The 13,844-nt window shown below is 42.1% G+C and overlaps 1 protein-coding gene and 1 pseudogene across 1 annotated transcript in view; one reads left to right on the top strand and one right to left on the bottom strand.

The window, feature by feature from the left end:
• Positions 1 to 3,140, bottom strand: part of HAPLN1 (hyaluronan and proteoglycan link protein 1) — a 76,409-nt gene extending 73,269 nt beyond the window's left edge. Inside the window, exons 1-2 of the mRNA XM_041751407.1 lie at positions 3,074 to 3,140; positions 2,459 to 2,655 (exon numbers count right to left, since the gene is read on the bottom strand). The gene's annotated coding sequence lies outside the window, so the exon portion shown is untranslated. The remainder of the gene's footprint in view (positions 1 to 2,458; positions 2,656 to 3,073) is intronic.
• A 2,720-nt stretch (positions 3,141 to 5,860) lies between these two features.
• The window catches only part of LOC121488808, a 40,253-nt pseudogene continuing 32,269 nt past the window's right edge, over positions 5,861 to 13,844 (top strand).

The following is a 13,844-nucleotide window of genomic DNA, read 5'->3' as shown; positions in this document are numbered from 1 at the left end:
ACTTCAGCAGAAGTCTCAGAAGTTTTTAGAGGCTGGTGCAAAAGCCTTCTTTGACTCAACCACTAGGTGGCACCCAGGGACCGTACTTGACACGCGGACCCGGCCCAGACCCTACCTTTCTGGGTGTAAATAAAGAGCTGCATTATTAATTTATGCCATCAGGGCCACTCTACACCTAATATTTGTTTAACCAGCTGTTTCCTCTAATTCTCCTTAAACACTATTGATTAAAATCCTAAGTATGTTCAGGTTTCATCCCTCCCCATTTTCCTCCAACAATATTTTGTTATTTTAAATAACAGACTAAGTACATTTAACTAACACAGACCAAGTATCACGGTTGGTTACTAACAGTGAATCCAGGATGTTGGAAAGTTAACGAAAGGCAACAGAAGACTGTGATTGTAAAAATCATTTGCAAATTTGTAGTGCATTTTGTTGGAATTTTAATTGGTGGAATACCATTTTTCTTAAAAAAAAAAAAAAGTAGTCTGGAAAATAAAATATGCATGGGAAACAAGTAAAAGGAAATGAAAAGAAAACCAGCACCAGTGTTTTCTGGAAAAGGGAATTATTTTCTCAAAGGGATTCGTGTTCCTTTTTCCAGAAACTTAGGACAGTGCTACCTTAAGATTTAAAGACTTCTTCCACTGTTCAGAAAATACCAGTGTTCTAGAGCGCAGATGTTAAAAAGCAGGACTTTGGTAAACCATCTACTCATAAAGTATCTTTCTGCGAATACTGCCAAAAGTATTTATCCTGGATGTGTTACTTGCTCCCAAAGGAAGGAAGGGGAAGTGAAACCACTAGGGATATAATGAATTGATTCTTCTCTGTGAAAGTCTCTTCAGCACTTCTAAATTACAGTGTCAGTCATTCCTCTGAGAGACAGGGCCTGCTGACAATAAATAAATGGTTCACTTTATAAGGACATGATGGTCTCCGCTGTCTTGTTTCTCATAGAAAGCCCAGATCCACAGGACACTTCTGGAATATTGGCCTCTGGGTACATTCTCCCCTGGAGCCGGGTGATCTTTTGAGGCTGTTGGTTTTCTCGGGCTCATTTAATTAAGTTTAAGGAAAATGACTGCTACTTATCTAGTTTTTCCATTTTAAAAGCCGTTTCCAATTTTGTGAAGAGGTTACCAGAAATGTAACATCATTGTCTCAGCTTAAACAATTAAATTATTGAGAACGGACAGCCCCTAAATGACTAAAGACTCATGAATGCTCAATAGACCTCTGGCATGCATTCTGTTTTCCTGAATGGAATTGAAAACTTCTTTAGTAGTGGAAATAAATGGAACTGAAGTTAAACACAGATGTAAGAATTAAAAGTTACCCAAAGAGAACTACTATGATGTATTTTTGGTAGAACAGTATTCCCATTTTATGATCCCATTAAAATATTGAGGTCTTGGAAGTATGTATAAAATTACCACGAATTTAGTACACTGAAATGATCAAATAGAATGATTACCAGAAACTACATTTGTAATGAATAGATACTACATTTCACTTAGGAATTAATTCACAGGCTTTATTTCTTAAGAACCGTTAGCTTCAAGAAGCCAGCCAGTATGTTTGATTTTATGACATCACGCTGGAACATGTACAGGAACACTTTCCATCCTAAAAATTCCCAAATGTACCGGTCACTCTGTGTATTTTTCCAGTGATAAATGAAAATAAAATAACTTATTTTCAAAATAATAAGCCATCGCATTTTGAACACAACAGTCAAATTCAGTGGAAGAAAACAACTTCATTTGAGTCCAAATGCTCAGATCTGCTTAGAGTGGTCAACAGTGTGAACACGTAAATCCTTTAAGCAACTTTTAACAGTAATCTTAACAACTGCGACTATAAAATATTTTTCATTACCTTAAAATTAATTATCCATCAACATCATTCAGTGTATGAAACACATCATAATTCTATTATCTTAATTTCAAAATTAACTGGCGGAGCTGGGACCAAACTTGGTAACATCTCCAAGACTATCAATCTCACAGGTATTACCTATGATTACAGCGACTTTCTTTTCCACACAAACCTATATATTCTCGAGAACAAAACTCATAAATCTGGAATGGACATTCCCATTTCTCAGCATTTCCTTCAACGTATACAATCTTTTTTTTTTTCCATCTCAGGTGCTATAAAAATACTTGTTGAAATACAGATGGAAAAGCCACCACTTGGAAACCACGCGCCTACCAGATTTACAGCAGCACTAGCAAAAGCCAGGCTACTAGGGTTAATCCTTACCCCCAATCTAGTATTTTATCTGACAATTAAAAAAAAAAAAAGTTGAGATGTCTTGTTAAACTCAGAGGAAAATTAAAGAAAATAAGAAAATGTGTTTTCATGTATAGATATATACATCATAATATGTATGAAATCTTAAAGGCCCTAAGGTTTGAGAGGAAGAGTGAAAAATGTAGGGAAGTTTTACCTTGTCCTGAAATCCAGAAGTTCAGATGCTCTCAAGTGCTGCTGAGGTTGGAGCCTGGAGATCAAGTGAAGCGAGTGCTCTCTCTCCTCACCTTAAGTTTGTCTCTGGGCAAGTGTGTGTGTGTGTGCGTGTGTGAGTGTGTGTGAGTGTGTGTGCAGAATGTCTCTTTGTGGCGCTGGATGGCAGAGGTCCTGGTCCTGGGAAGAAGGAGGCACTTTCTCACCAAGAGCAGAAGAAAAGCAAAGCGTCACCAGGAAAGTTCTCCTCCCAGATCCCCTAATTACAGCCCAACGTGCACTTCATGCAAACTTCAGGGAGGAAGGGAGGGGCCGCTCTGTGCCCAGATCTGGGGAAACAGCGGCTCCTCAGATGACTCCCCCTCTGCGCAGGGCGCGGGCATCCGTCCGGGGCGCGGGGAGCAGGAGCGGGGCCCTGCGCCCTCGCCCTCGCCCTCGCTCCCGGGCGGGACGGTCCCCTGCTAGCCTCTGCCGAGGAAGATCCAAAGGTGGGAGATGTCCTGGCTTCCCCGGGTCCCTCCCCCAGTCGACCCAGGGTGACTGGGGGGAGAGGCAATTAGGGCAAAGCTCCCTGAGCTGGAGGCGCCCTTCCACCCACCTTGCCAGGCGTGTGCTTTCTTGTGTACTGGACCCGGTGCCGGGACTGGGTTTGACTCTGCGCTGCTGTTGTGTCCCGGGGTGCGGAGCCCCAAGACCCTGGAGTTATTTATAGAGCGAGGAATGCGCGGGGCAGCCGAGGTGGGTGGGGTTGGCTTCTGGATCCCGACCCGGGATGAGAACCAGATGGGCGCGGGGCGCGCGGGGCGCACACACACGCACACGCATTCACACACACATGCACACGCGCACATACATGCACACGCACATGCACACGCACACACACATGCACACACGCGCACACACATGCACACGCGCGCACACACATGCACACGCGCGCGCACACACATGCACACGCGCACACACATGCACACGCGCGCACACACACATGCACACGAAAATAACCCCCGGGGAAGAGGCAGGGACGCGCGGGAAAACGCCTCCTGAACAAACAGACGTGTATTTATAACTCCTGGGAGAGTATATGGGCCCATTGATTCCCGCCTTGAGTAACCAAGGGTTTTGGAGAGGAAACGGCTTCATATTTCAATAACAGAGCCACCTTTGATGGAGCCCAGGAGGGGAAAAAAGAAACACACCGCAGGAAGCGAACGGCAGTTGGGGCGGCCGGGAGGGAGCGGGGCTGGCCCGGGGCGAGGACAAGCAAACAAGCCCCCGGGGCCCCGAGCCAGGAGGAGGCGAGCGCGGGCTGGGCGGCCTGGGAGCCGGGGTGCCGGGCGCCGGGGCGCGGGGCGCTGGGCGGCGTCCAGGGGCTCGCGGCAGCGCTCCCGTGGGCCCCCGAGGCCTGGGGGTCGGGGTGGGGGGCAGGCGGGACTGCGGGCTCCGCGGGGGCGCTGCTGGGGCGGGGGGACCCCCGGGGCAGGGGAGCCCCCGGGACAGGGGGCTGATGGGTTGGGGCAGGGGGTCACCCGGGGCAGGGGGCTGATGGCTGGGGCAGGGGGACCCCGGATCAAGTAGCTGATGGACTGGGTTAGGGGAGCTCCCGGGGAAGGGGGCTGATGGGCTGGGGCAGGGGGACCCCGGATCAAGTAGCTGATGGACTGGGTTAGGGGAGCTCCCGGGGCAGGGGGCTGATGGGCTGGGGCAGGGGGACCCCGGGTCAGAGGGCTAATGGTCTGGGGCAGGGAGACCCCGGGTCAAGGAGCTGATGGACTGGGGCAGGGGAGCTCCCGGGGCAGGGGGCTGATGGGCTGGGGCAGGGGGACCCCGGGGCAGGGGGCTAATGGTCTGGGGCAGGGAGACCCCGGGTCAAGGAGCTGATGGACTGGGGCAGGGGAGCTCCCGGGGCAGGGGGCTGATGGGCTGGGGCAGGGGGGGCCCGGGGCAGGGGGCTGATGGGCTGGGGCAGGGGGACCCCGGGGCAGGGGGCTGATGGGCTGGGGCAGGGGGACCCCGGGGCAGGGGGCTGATGGGCTGGGGCAGGGGGACCCCGGGGCAGGGGGCTGATGGGCTGGGGCAGGGGGACCCCGGGGCAGGGGGCTGATGGGCTGGGGCAGGGGGGACCCCGGGGCAGGGGGCTGATGGGCTGGGGCAGGGGGACCCCGGGGCAGGGGGCTGATGGGCTGGGGCAGGGGGGCCCCGGGGCAGGGGGCTGATGGGCTGGGGCAGGGGGACCCCGGGGCAAGGAGCTGATGGGCTGGGGCAGGGGTCCCCCGGGGCGGAGGCTGATGGGCTGGGGCGGGTCCCCCGGGGCGCGGGCTGATGCGCAGAGCGGGGACCGCGGGCGGGCGAGCGGGTGAGCAGTGGCGTCAGGGGGGCGGAGGCGCAGGTGTCCCGGGGACCCGCGCGGCGGTGCCGTGGGTGGGGACGGGGGCCGCGGCCAGGAGGCAGCAGGCGGGGACCGGCGGGCGGCGAGAGGCGCTATTGTCCTAGGGATGGAGCCTAAGCCTGCGCCCGGGGGTGGCTTCTCCCGCGAGAGGCGGGAAAGGGATCTTAAAATAAATTCAAAAAAAAAAAAAAAAAAAAAACAACCTCCTTGCTAGCTAGCATTTCCTTGACTGACGCATTTCACCGGCTCTTGCCCCAGACCCCGGTCCCTGCCATCCCGGGGCTGGGTGAATGATCACGTGCCTCTTGGAAAGATGTTGTCAGGAAGGCTCACCAGACACCCACAAATCCTACTAAATGAAGACAGTTATATTCAAACTGCAGTACTCAGAAGCGAATCCCCCAACAGTCAGCTCAACACCTTCCTCGTGCAGTCATCCCGAAACCTGGGCAGGACGCCTCGTTAGTCATTTTTTCTATTTCTCCCCGCAGAAAACAGGCAGCTAAAGCTTTCGCAATGTTATGCCGTTAATTTAAGGGCTATTGAGGCAGCTGTTGTACCGTAGGCCCCCGCAGTAACTGCCAATAAAAAGAAGATACATCTCTGCTTTTCAGCTACGAGGGGTGTTTTTGCTATTTCTTGTAAACGTTGAGGATGGTATGTGTTTGGAGGAGCATAAAGGAATTAGGCTTAAAAACAAATATACTACAATTTTTATATCAAAGCTTCATAAAGATGGTGAGGCTGGTGGTGTCTGTTGGTTATGAAATCATAAAAAGATAGGTTAAACGCTAATCTTGTTCCTGCAGCTTAAAAACCTAATTTCTGGGAGCTGCCTGGGGAGTAGTCAGATCAATAGGCCCATGGATGGCACTTGTTGCCTGTATTTTGTGCTCTGCTCCATACATTTATTCCAGCGGAGCATTAGGACAATGTACTGCGTTCTCTTCGGAAATTGTCAGCCACACAAGACCATCTGTTTTGCAATTTTTTCGGACCATGGTGAGTTACTCTAGGATTTTTGTTTGTTTCAATTTCAGGTATAACCCCAGCAATGGAGATAAACTTCCAGAAATAATGGCAGCTACTTACCACTGCCATTCCAGACAAGAGTTATCTGGTCAGTCCTTTCCTACCCCTATTTCCTAGCTCCCTTTCCCAGGTACCTAGTTACTAGTTTCTATCAAAAGATATCTAGTTTGCAAAAAAAAAAAAAAAAAAAAAAAAGATATCTAGTATTTTTAATCAAAAGTACTTAACCTACCAATAGTGTGTGCTTTAAGTGTTATTCAGAATAATTTAATTGACATTATATATATACACATTTCCAAACTGTCAGTTTTAGTTTCACATCTTTTAGTAATTATTTAAAGTTTACATTGGAATCCCTTCAAGAGTCTTAATATTTTTTTGTTTTGTCTAAATTAATTAACATTCACCTAAATAATGCTTTATAGAGATAGATGTGACTTTGATGGGTTATTACAATTATCTATCAGGGCAAAGTCATATTAGTAAGCTTTGGTTAAAAAAATCAAGTCACTAAATAATTACAAACCTATTTCATGACCAAATATTTTACAAAGGTGTACATTTGTAAAAAAAAAAAAATTAGAAGACCCAAATATCTGTATTTTGTATATGAAGTTTCCAATTCTTAATATGGTAATGCACATGGACGCTCAGGTCTTTCATGGCATATGAGGTATTTTTAGTTTTGTTTTGGGGAAGGCAGGGCAACCAGCTTTTTTAAGTTTTAAGAAAAAACAAATATTTTCTTCAACATTAGTTTTTTTTTTTTAATTTTTATTTATTTATGATAGTCAGAGAGAGAGAGAGGCAGAGACACAGGCAGAGGGAGAAGCAGGCTCCATGCACCGGGAGCCCGACGTGGGACTCGATCCCGGGTCTCCAGGATCGCGCCCTGGGCCAAAGGCAGGCGCCAAACCGCTGCGCCACCCAGGGATCCTCAACATTAGTTTTTAAAACAACTTCTGTGCTTAAAATGTACGGCAAGTTCTACCTTAGCCAGTTACCTTGCTAAGTGCTAGAGATACAAAATCTAAAAATCAAAGTTGAAAATCAAGACCAGTGCAAGGAAAAATGAACACAAATTTAGAGCAAATGGGTGTCTCTATAGCTACGTATAGATATATACATATCAGCACATTTTGAAAAGATCTTTGGCATAATGCGAAAATATTTCTTAAGAATGAAAATCAGGTCAGGATGGTGTTATAAAATAGAACTTTCCGTCCTTTTGCTAATTGTAAGAAAACGTGAGTAGTCGGGTTGAACCAGGTAAAATGGAATACTCAACCATTTCTGACCTACCCACAGAGGCTATTTCATCCGGCTTAACCTAATACAAACTTCAATATGTGCATAGTATAAACATAGCAGAAACATTCTCAACATTTAAAAAATATCAATCTAAAATATCATGAATCTTTAATATGTGATACATTTGCGAGCCAATGGTATGCCTCCTGGCATATTACACCTCCGATGAAATATGCATTTATATTCAAGCAGTGATCATCTGAATTCATCTGCTCTTCAGACTCTTAAAGAGGCTGCTCTATTATCCACTGAATTCCAAAGACCCCCTACCCTGTGAGTTCATGTTTCCTGGAATTTTCGCCTCAGGCCAACATTATACCTGGTTGAACATCTGTGAGGATAAAGGTGCAGCTAATGTGCACTTTGAGGTACCCGGGGAGGAAAGCCATTTGACCTTTCCTGTCTGAGGGCTCAGAACTTCATTAAAGCATCCCTTGGGATTGCGGGCATAACCATGAGAAAGACATCATTTGTAATTAAGTCCTTCCCACTGGCTATATTCCTGTTGAACTCCATGATTAAAATACAAATTCAATATTCGAAATGGTCACAAAGCATTTGATAAAAGGTTATTTTGCTTTTAATGCAATGGGGGGAGGATAACTTTCCAAGGGCCCACTTTTTGTGCTCTCACTCTCAGAAAGTGTCCTGCAGAGAGACTCTTCAAAAGGGCAAACGAAATAATTAGGCAATAAATTGTTCAAATGTTAAGAGCAGAGCTGTTCCAGAAGCTAGTGAGCCCATATGAATATCATATCAAGTGATAAATATCTTGAGAAGTAAGCGCCTACATGTTCCCCTGCTTGCCTGTTGGACTGGTTTTGGTTTCATAGCACTTTTTTGTGACCTATTGTTCTCTCAGTGTGTTTCTTTTGTCCAGGATGCCCAAACCTTTCCGTCATTTTTTACAATAAATTGCTATCTATGTCATCATTAACCAGATTCGATCCCATGACCTTTGTCATGTTGTCTTTGATTGCCCTAGCATCAGAGACTTCTTCCTCCTTCAAATCCCACATTACTGTTAAGAGCACCCACATGCCACTTTTATGCTGCCTTGTGTTTTATTTGTATTTTCATAGTTTTTTTTAATCAGCTATATTGTAAACTTCCCGAGAGACAATATTATATCTTTGCATGTTCAGTTTCTAGCACACAGCCTTGCTGTTAGAAGCTGATCAAAGAATGTTTATTGCTATTGTTGAAGATAATGAGGAGATTCTCTATATTCAGGAGAGAAAGTAAAAACAAATGAGGGGAGCTAGTTATTGAACAAGCTAATTCATAGTATTTTGTGTCTAGTAGCCAACGGCATAAATAATAAATCACCAAAGGTTGATTAATAATTTGTGTCATTGTTGTTGATCTCAAAAAATTGAAAGAAATATAATACATATTTTTCTTCCATGCCTGGCTGATGAGTGATTGTATAAATGATAATAAATAAACTATCTTAACTCTTTCAAGAAACTAGGTTAAGGTTAGTGACAAATAAGGTTATTGTCTTAGAATGACAATATCAGCCCCCTGAATATTGATTTCTTCCCTTGCATTTACATAGCTATTTTAAATTTGAACCAATTGTAAGTACCAGTAAATGTAGTCTTCATTCTATTTTCTTCTTATTACCTTCAAGTCTAATCAGAGTGGTGATTCTTAGGGTAAAATGGGTGAATTAGCTCATGCACCAAGGTTGGTATAGAGAAAACTGCTCAAGAGAGACTGAATTGTGGGGTTTTGTTGATTTGAAAGTGAAGGAAATGGTCTACAGTTGTCATAAAGATGAAGAGAAAGAATTATATTGTATCAAAAGCCTATGAACATTTCAAAAAGAGAGATTAGTCAAATTCTAAGTTTAGGGATGTTTCCACCAGAAGGCTAGAAGAGAATATTAGCATGAGTCCTTAGAACCACATACCTCTTAGTAAATTTTGAGTTAAGCTTGGTTTGGAATAGACATCGAAATGTTTTGAAATTTTATGTATAAAATAAATTTTATGTATAAAATTTTATGTATAAAATGCTGACTTTGATAGGTAAAATCTAATTTTTTTTCTAATATCACCAGAAACACAGAATCAATTCTCTCCTAACATTCAAGTTTGAGGCAGGCACTAGGCAGTGTTTAAAAGAAGAGCTAAGACTTAACATATATACATATGCATACACACACACACACACACACACACACATGTATATATATATGTGTATATATACTTTTTTTGCATTAGGTCATTAGAAAGCTCACTTGTGGTTTATTTTCAGCACTGAGGAGGTAAAAGGATTTTAGATGGAGCCTTTGAACAGTGCAAGTAGAACTAGCTTTACATGCATTTATCTTCAATATTTCCTTTCACACACTAGCTCAGTGACTTCATTCTACTGTAAATAGGAAATCTGAGCTTCTTTCTTAAGCATAATCTAGTTGTTCCAGCATATGGTTCAATTAAAGCAGAAAAGGTTAAACTGGAAGAAAGACCCCATGAGTAAATGAAGAAAAGAAAAAGAGGAAGTATTTTTCCATTTTGTGTCTAATTGCTTACTAGCCTTGTTGCCGAATATGCCGTAATTCTTCAGTAATCCTGCCCTAAATGTCAACTAGAAAGTGCTTGCTGGTGCAAATACCCAGGGTCAGATCTCTTCTGAGCTTAAAGGCAGGTAATTTGGGAACATGAAAACTTTGAACATCGGCAAAGGTGAGGTGACTATCTCTCAGCTTGTACATGGAAAGCCTTATTAGTAACTGAAGAATCTGGCGATCTCTAGAACGTTTTTCCTTTACTATAAGCTCGCCTTACCTCCCTCCCCCCACCCGTAACACTTAAATAGAAGTAGAAAGTTTTATAATTAAAAGTAAGTGAAAATGATTTAACTCAAAACTTTGCTTTCTGGATATGTAAACCAAATCTCCTGAGATTAAAGATTTGTCCCCAAATCACCCTGGTATCCTTGAATATTGCCAGCCACCTATTTCTGTAAATCCAAGTACTTAGAATACGGTTGTAATTAATGTATTTCTTCTAGAACGTAGCTAGGAATTAATTATTTCTTCTCTCCATTCCTTACCTTAAATCTCTATTACAGAATTTTGCATACTTCAACGCATTAGTTAGGCATAAACCTATGTCTCTCTACTATTAGCACGTGGACTGTTTATGTCAAATTTATTCTTAAATCTTTCAGTGTTATCTGGGAACCCATCCCAAAAACAATGCCTTGTCCATGTAGGGATAAAGAAAAGTTTGCTGAATTGAGTCACATCAAAGGCACAGAGGAAGTATGTTAGCAGGAAGAAATTGGGAAGTGATTTCTGCTTGAACTTTTAGGTTTATTTTCTATAAAAAAAAATAACAATATGGTTTGATTTGGGATTCAACCCGGCTCATTTGTTGGCCTTGTCCCTCTTAGTTTCTCCCTGTGGCATCTGAGTGCCTTGCCACACCAACGTTTGATCATTCTTACAAGTTGAAAATTACCAAGTCAGGATTCTGTTGCCCCTCCGAGGAGGTCTGAAGTGTTTCCCACACCTGTCACCTCTTTTTCATTTTGAATATCCCTTTCTTATTTGAACTCCACTCTTGTAGTAGCATCTTGGTTGCCTTCCTGACTCTTAGTTCTCTTCAGGAGCCCATTTCTACATGTCCATAACACTATTTCCTTCTCTCATAGCTCTGACTATAGCACTTCCTTCATCAAAACCTTTTTGACAAAGCCTCCTGGATAATTAAACTCTGAAAACCTGAAATGCATATTTGATTTTGCGACCTAGATGTTAAAATCTACGTTGCTTTACTATACTTGGCCTGAGTGTGGCATTCTTTACTCTTTGAATTAATTAAGTTGTTTGGAGGATGTAGGAACTATCTTTGGATAAAGTCTAGTGAATGTAATTGTTCATCAGACTCTGGCAACTCCAAATATAGTTTTTGATTATCTAAATTACCATACATGAAACTTAAACAAATAGGTCACTGCTGAACAGAATTTTGTACTCCAATCTCATAGACAGTCACTATACTCAAAACAATCGAGAAATATTGTAAACCAAAAAGACTTGATCATTTTATATTATGGTTTGATCCCTTTGTGGATTTTCTTGTGACTTGATAGGCTTGAGCTATTTGAGTATTACTTATTACTTGAGTCCCACTATTAGAATTGTGTGTGCAGGGAGTCCAGAAGCTACTACCCTCAAATGGAATATCTGTAAGAAGTAAAAGCAAAACTATATTACCTTAATGACTCTCTATTTAAAAAATAATAATAATAACTTTTTTAGAGCAGTTTTAGGTTCACAGAAAAATTAAGAGGAAGATTGTAGAGATTCGCCAAATACTCCTTTCCCACACACATGCATAGCCTCTCCCATTATCAACACCCCACTGGAGTGATTCATTTATTACAAATGATGAACTTAACTACATTGGCACATACTTATCCTCCAAAGTCTTCAGTCACTGTTGCTGGTGTATGTTCTGTGGGTTTGGATCAAAGTACAATGACATGTATCCACTAGTACAGTATCATACAAAATATTTTCACTGCCTTAAAAATCCTTTGTGGTCCACTTATTCATCCCACCTTCCACCTAACCCCTGGCAGTCACTGACTGAGCTTCCATTTTTGATGCTCCCAGATAATTGAAGGAGCTAACAGTGAGCTTCTATGAGATCCCATCCTGAATTAAAATGTATAGTCCTACCAACTACTTAGAAAGTACAATAAAGAACAAATTTGGGAGCTTAAAATACATGGTATTTATTTCAAAATACATCCTACTATTGCCCTGCTTCTATATAGGAGAGGGTAAATAAAAGCTTTTAGGTAAAAACAGTGCAGTACGAGTATATTCCTGACCCTTTAATAAGAGTAAAGTTTCTTTCTACCTGGTGGGTTGTCATGAAGGCTGCTTCACTAATTAATTTAATAATTAACCTTTGACTCTTTATTCATAGTGGTATTATTTTCTGTTTTATAATTTTACTATTAAAAATCATGAATTTAAAAAATCATGATTTTTTATCAACCACATAATTGAAAGTAAAATAAAAGTTCATAGTCTTATTTTCATTTCAATGCAAGATATGCATGTCATTTTGTGACTACTCTTTTAAAAGTTAACTGTGAAAATGATTTCTTTCTACCATTTTTCAAAATAATTGAATTTGAAGCATATTTTGTCTCACTGATTCTTCAAAGTTCTGGCTGTCAGAAGGTATCTTTTTTTCCTTAGGGTTTAGAGAAAAAAGATGACTCTTAAATAATAAAACATTTAAATTTAATGCCTATAATCTTTCTGATATTATGTATTCTGGTATTATCAAATAATAAGAAAAACAATAGACCCATGGCTATAATTTCTATGCTTTACTTGATCTCTTAAAAGGGGGTTATTTGATACAATCCATCTTTGTTGTTTTGATGCAGTGACTATTGCAAGATTTTTGTGGTCAAGATTTTTGTGTTTTTGGGGTGCCTGGGTGGCTCAGGGGTTGTGTCTGCCTTTGGCTCAGGTCATGATTCCGGGGACCTGGGATCAAGTCCCTCATTGAGCTCCTCATGGGTAGCCTGATTCTCCCTCTGCCTGTGTCTCTACCTCTCTCTCTGTGTCTCTCGTGAATAAATAAATAAAATCTTAAAAAAAAAAAAAAGATTTTTGTTGTTTTCATTCTGAAGTGGAAACAGATTTTACTCCAAACCGTGGATTGGTCGATGACCTTAATTGACTGATCAATAAAATAAAATGACTATAATCTGTTCTTTATGCATTGAGTCATCTAGCTTGTGTTCTTGTGTCAAAATATTCATCAGCAATTGTTGAGGCTGTTTGGATTATTCATACAATTAAAACAATAATTTGTAGAATAAAAGACATATAAATATATGTATGTCAGACAAGTGAGCGTTACAGTACCTTCATATAGTTTTGAGGCCTTCATATAGTTTTGTGCCTAGAGGGAACTTCTACTTTGTATATTGGTAAAATCATTCTCTATGGAAGCCTTTGTGTTCTCCTATTCAACAGAATACATGCTCGGTCAAGGAAGGGTTTATACCTGTGAATATTTGATGTCTGGAAAAGTTGTAATGAGCCATAATTTTAGAACCCCAATGCCTTGCCAGATAAATTTCTGTTGGTTTTTCTCGGAGACATTGTATGATTTTTCTGTTTACAGGCACATTGGTAGAAAGGACTGTAATCACTTCTATTTTTATTTGTACTTGAGGAATAGCTTTTGGGAAAAACCACCCACTCGATGTGTCAGAAAACTGGAAGACTTCTGCTTCTGCTCTCTTTGAATTTCAATCTCTGTAAAATTTTACTTTAAACTGTATTAAATTGTTGTAGTTAGAATATATAAGTTCACTACCTACCAAGTTCTAACCATATTTAGAAATTTAGAGAGCAGTTATATAGGAATGGGAATCCAAAAAGGACCTCAATTAAGTTCTGTTTTGCTCTCATTTATTTTCTTATGGTATTTTTCACATGAGGAAAGATAAACTATGGAAACAGTTATAGACTTGGAAGTAAATGATATCTAGATTTTTCTTCTTAAGAATTATAGCTTCAGGGGCACCTGGGTAGCTCAGTGGTTGAGCGTCTGCCTTTGGCTCAGGTCATGATCCCAGGGTCCTG

The sequence above is a fragment of the Vulpes lagopus genome, chromosome 4, assembly GCF_018345385.1.
Source record: "Vulpes lagopus strain Blue_001 chromosome 4, ASM1834538v1, whole genome shotgun sequence".
NCBI lineage: Eukaryota > Metazoa > Chordata > Mammalia > Carnivora > Canidae > Vulpes > Vulpes lagopus.
The sequence above is the reverse complement of the archived record's forward strand: the minus strand, read 5'-3'. Positions and strand labels throughout refer to the sequence as shown.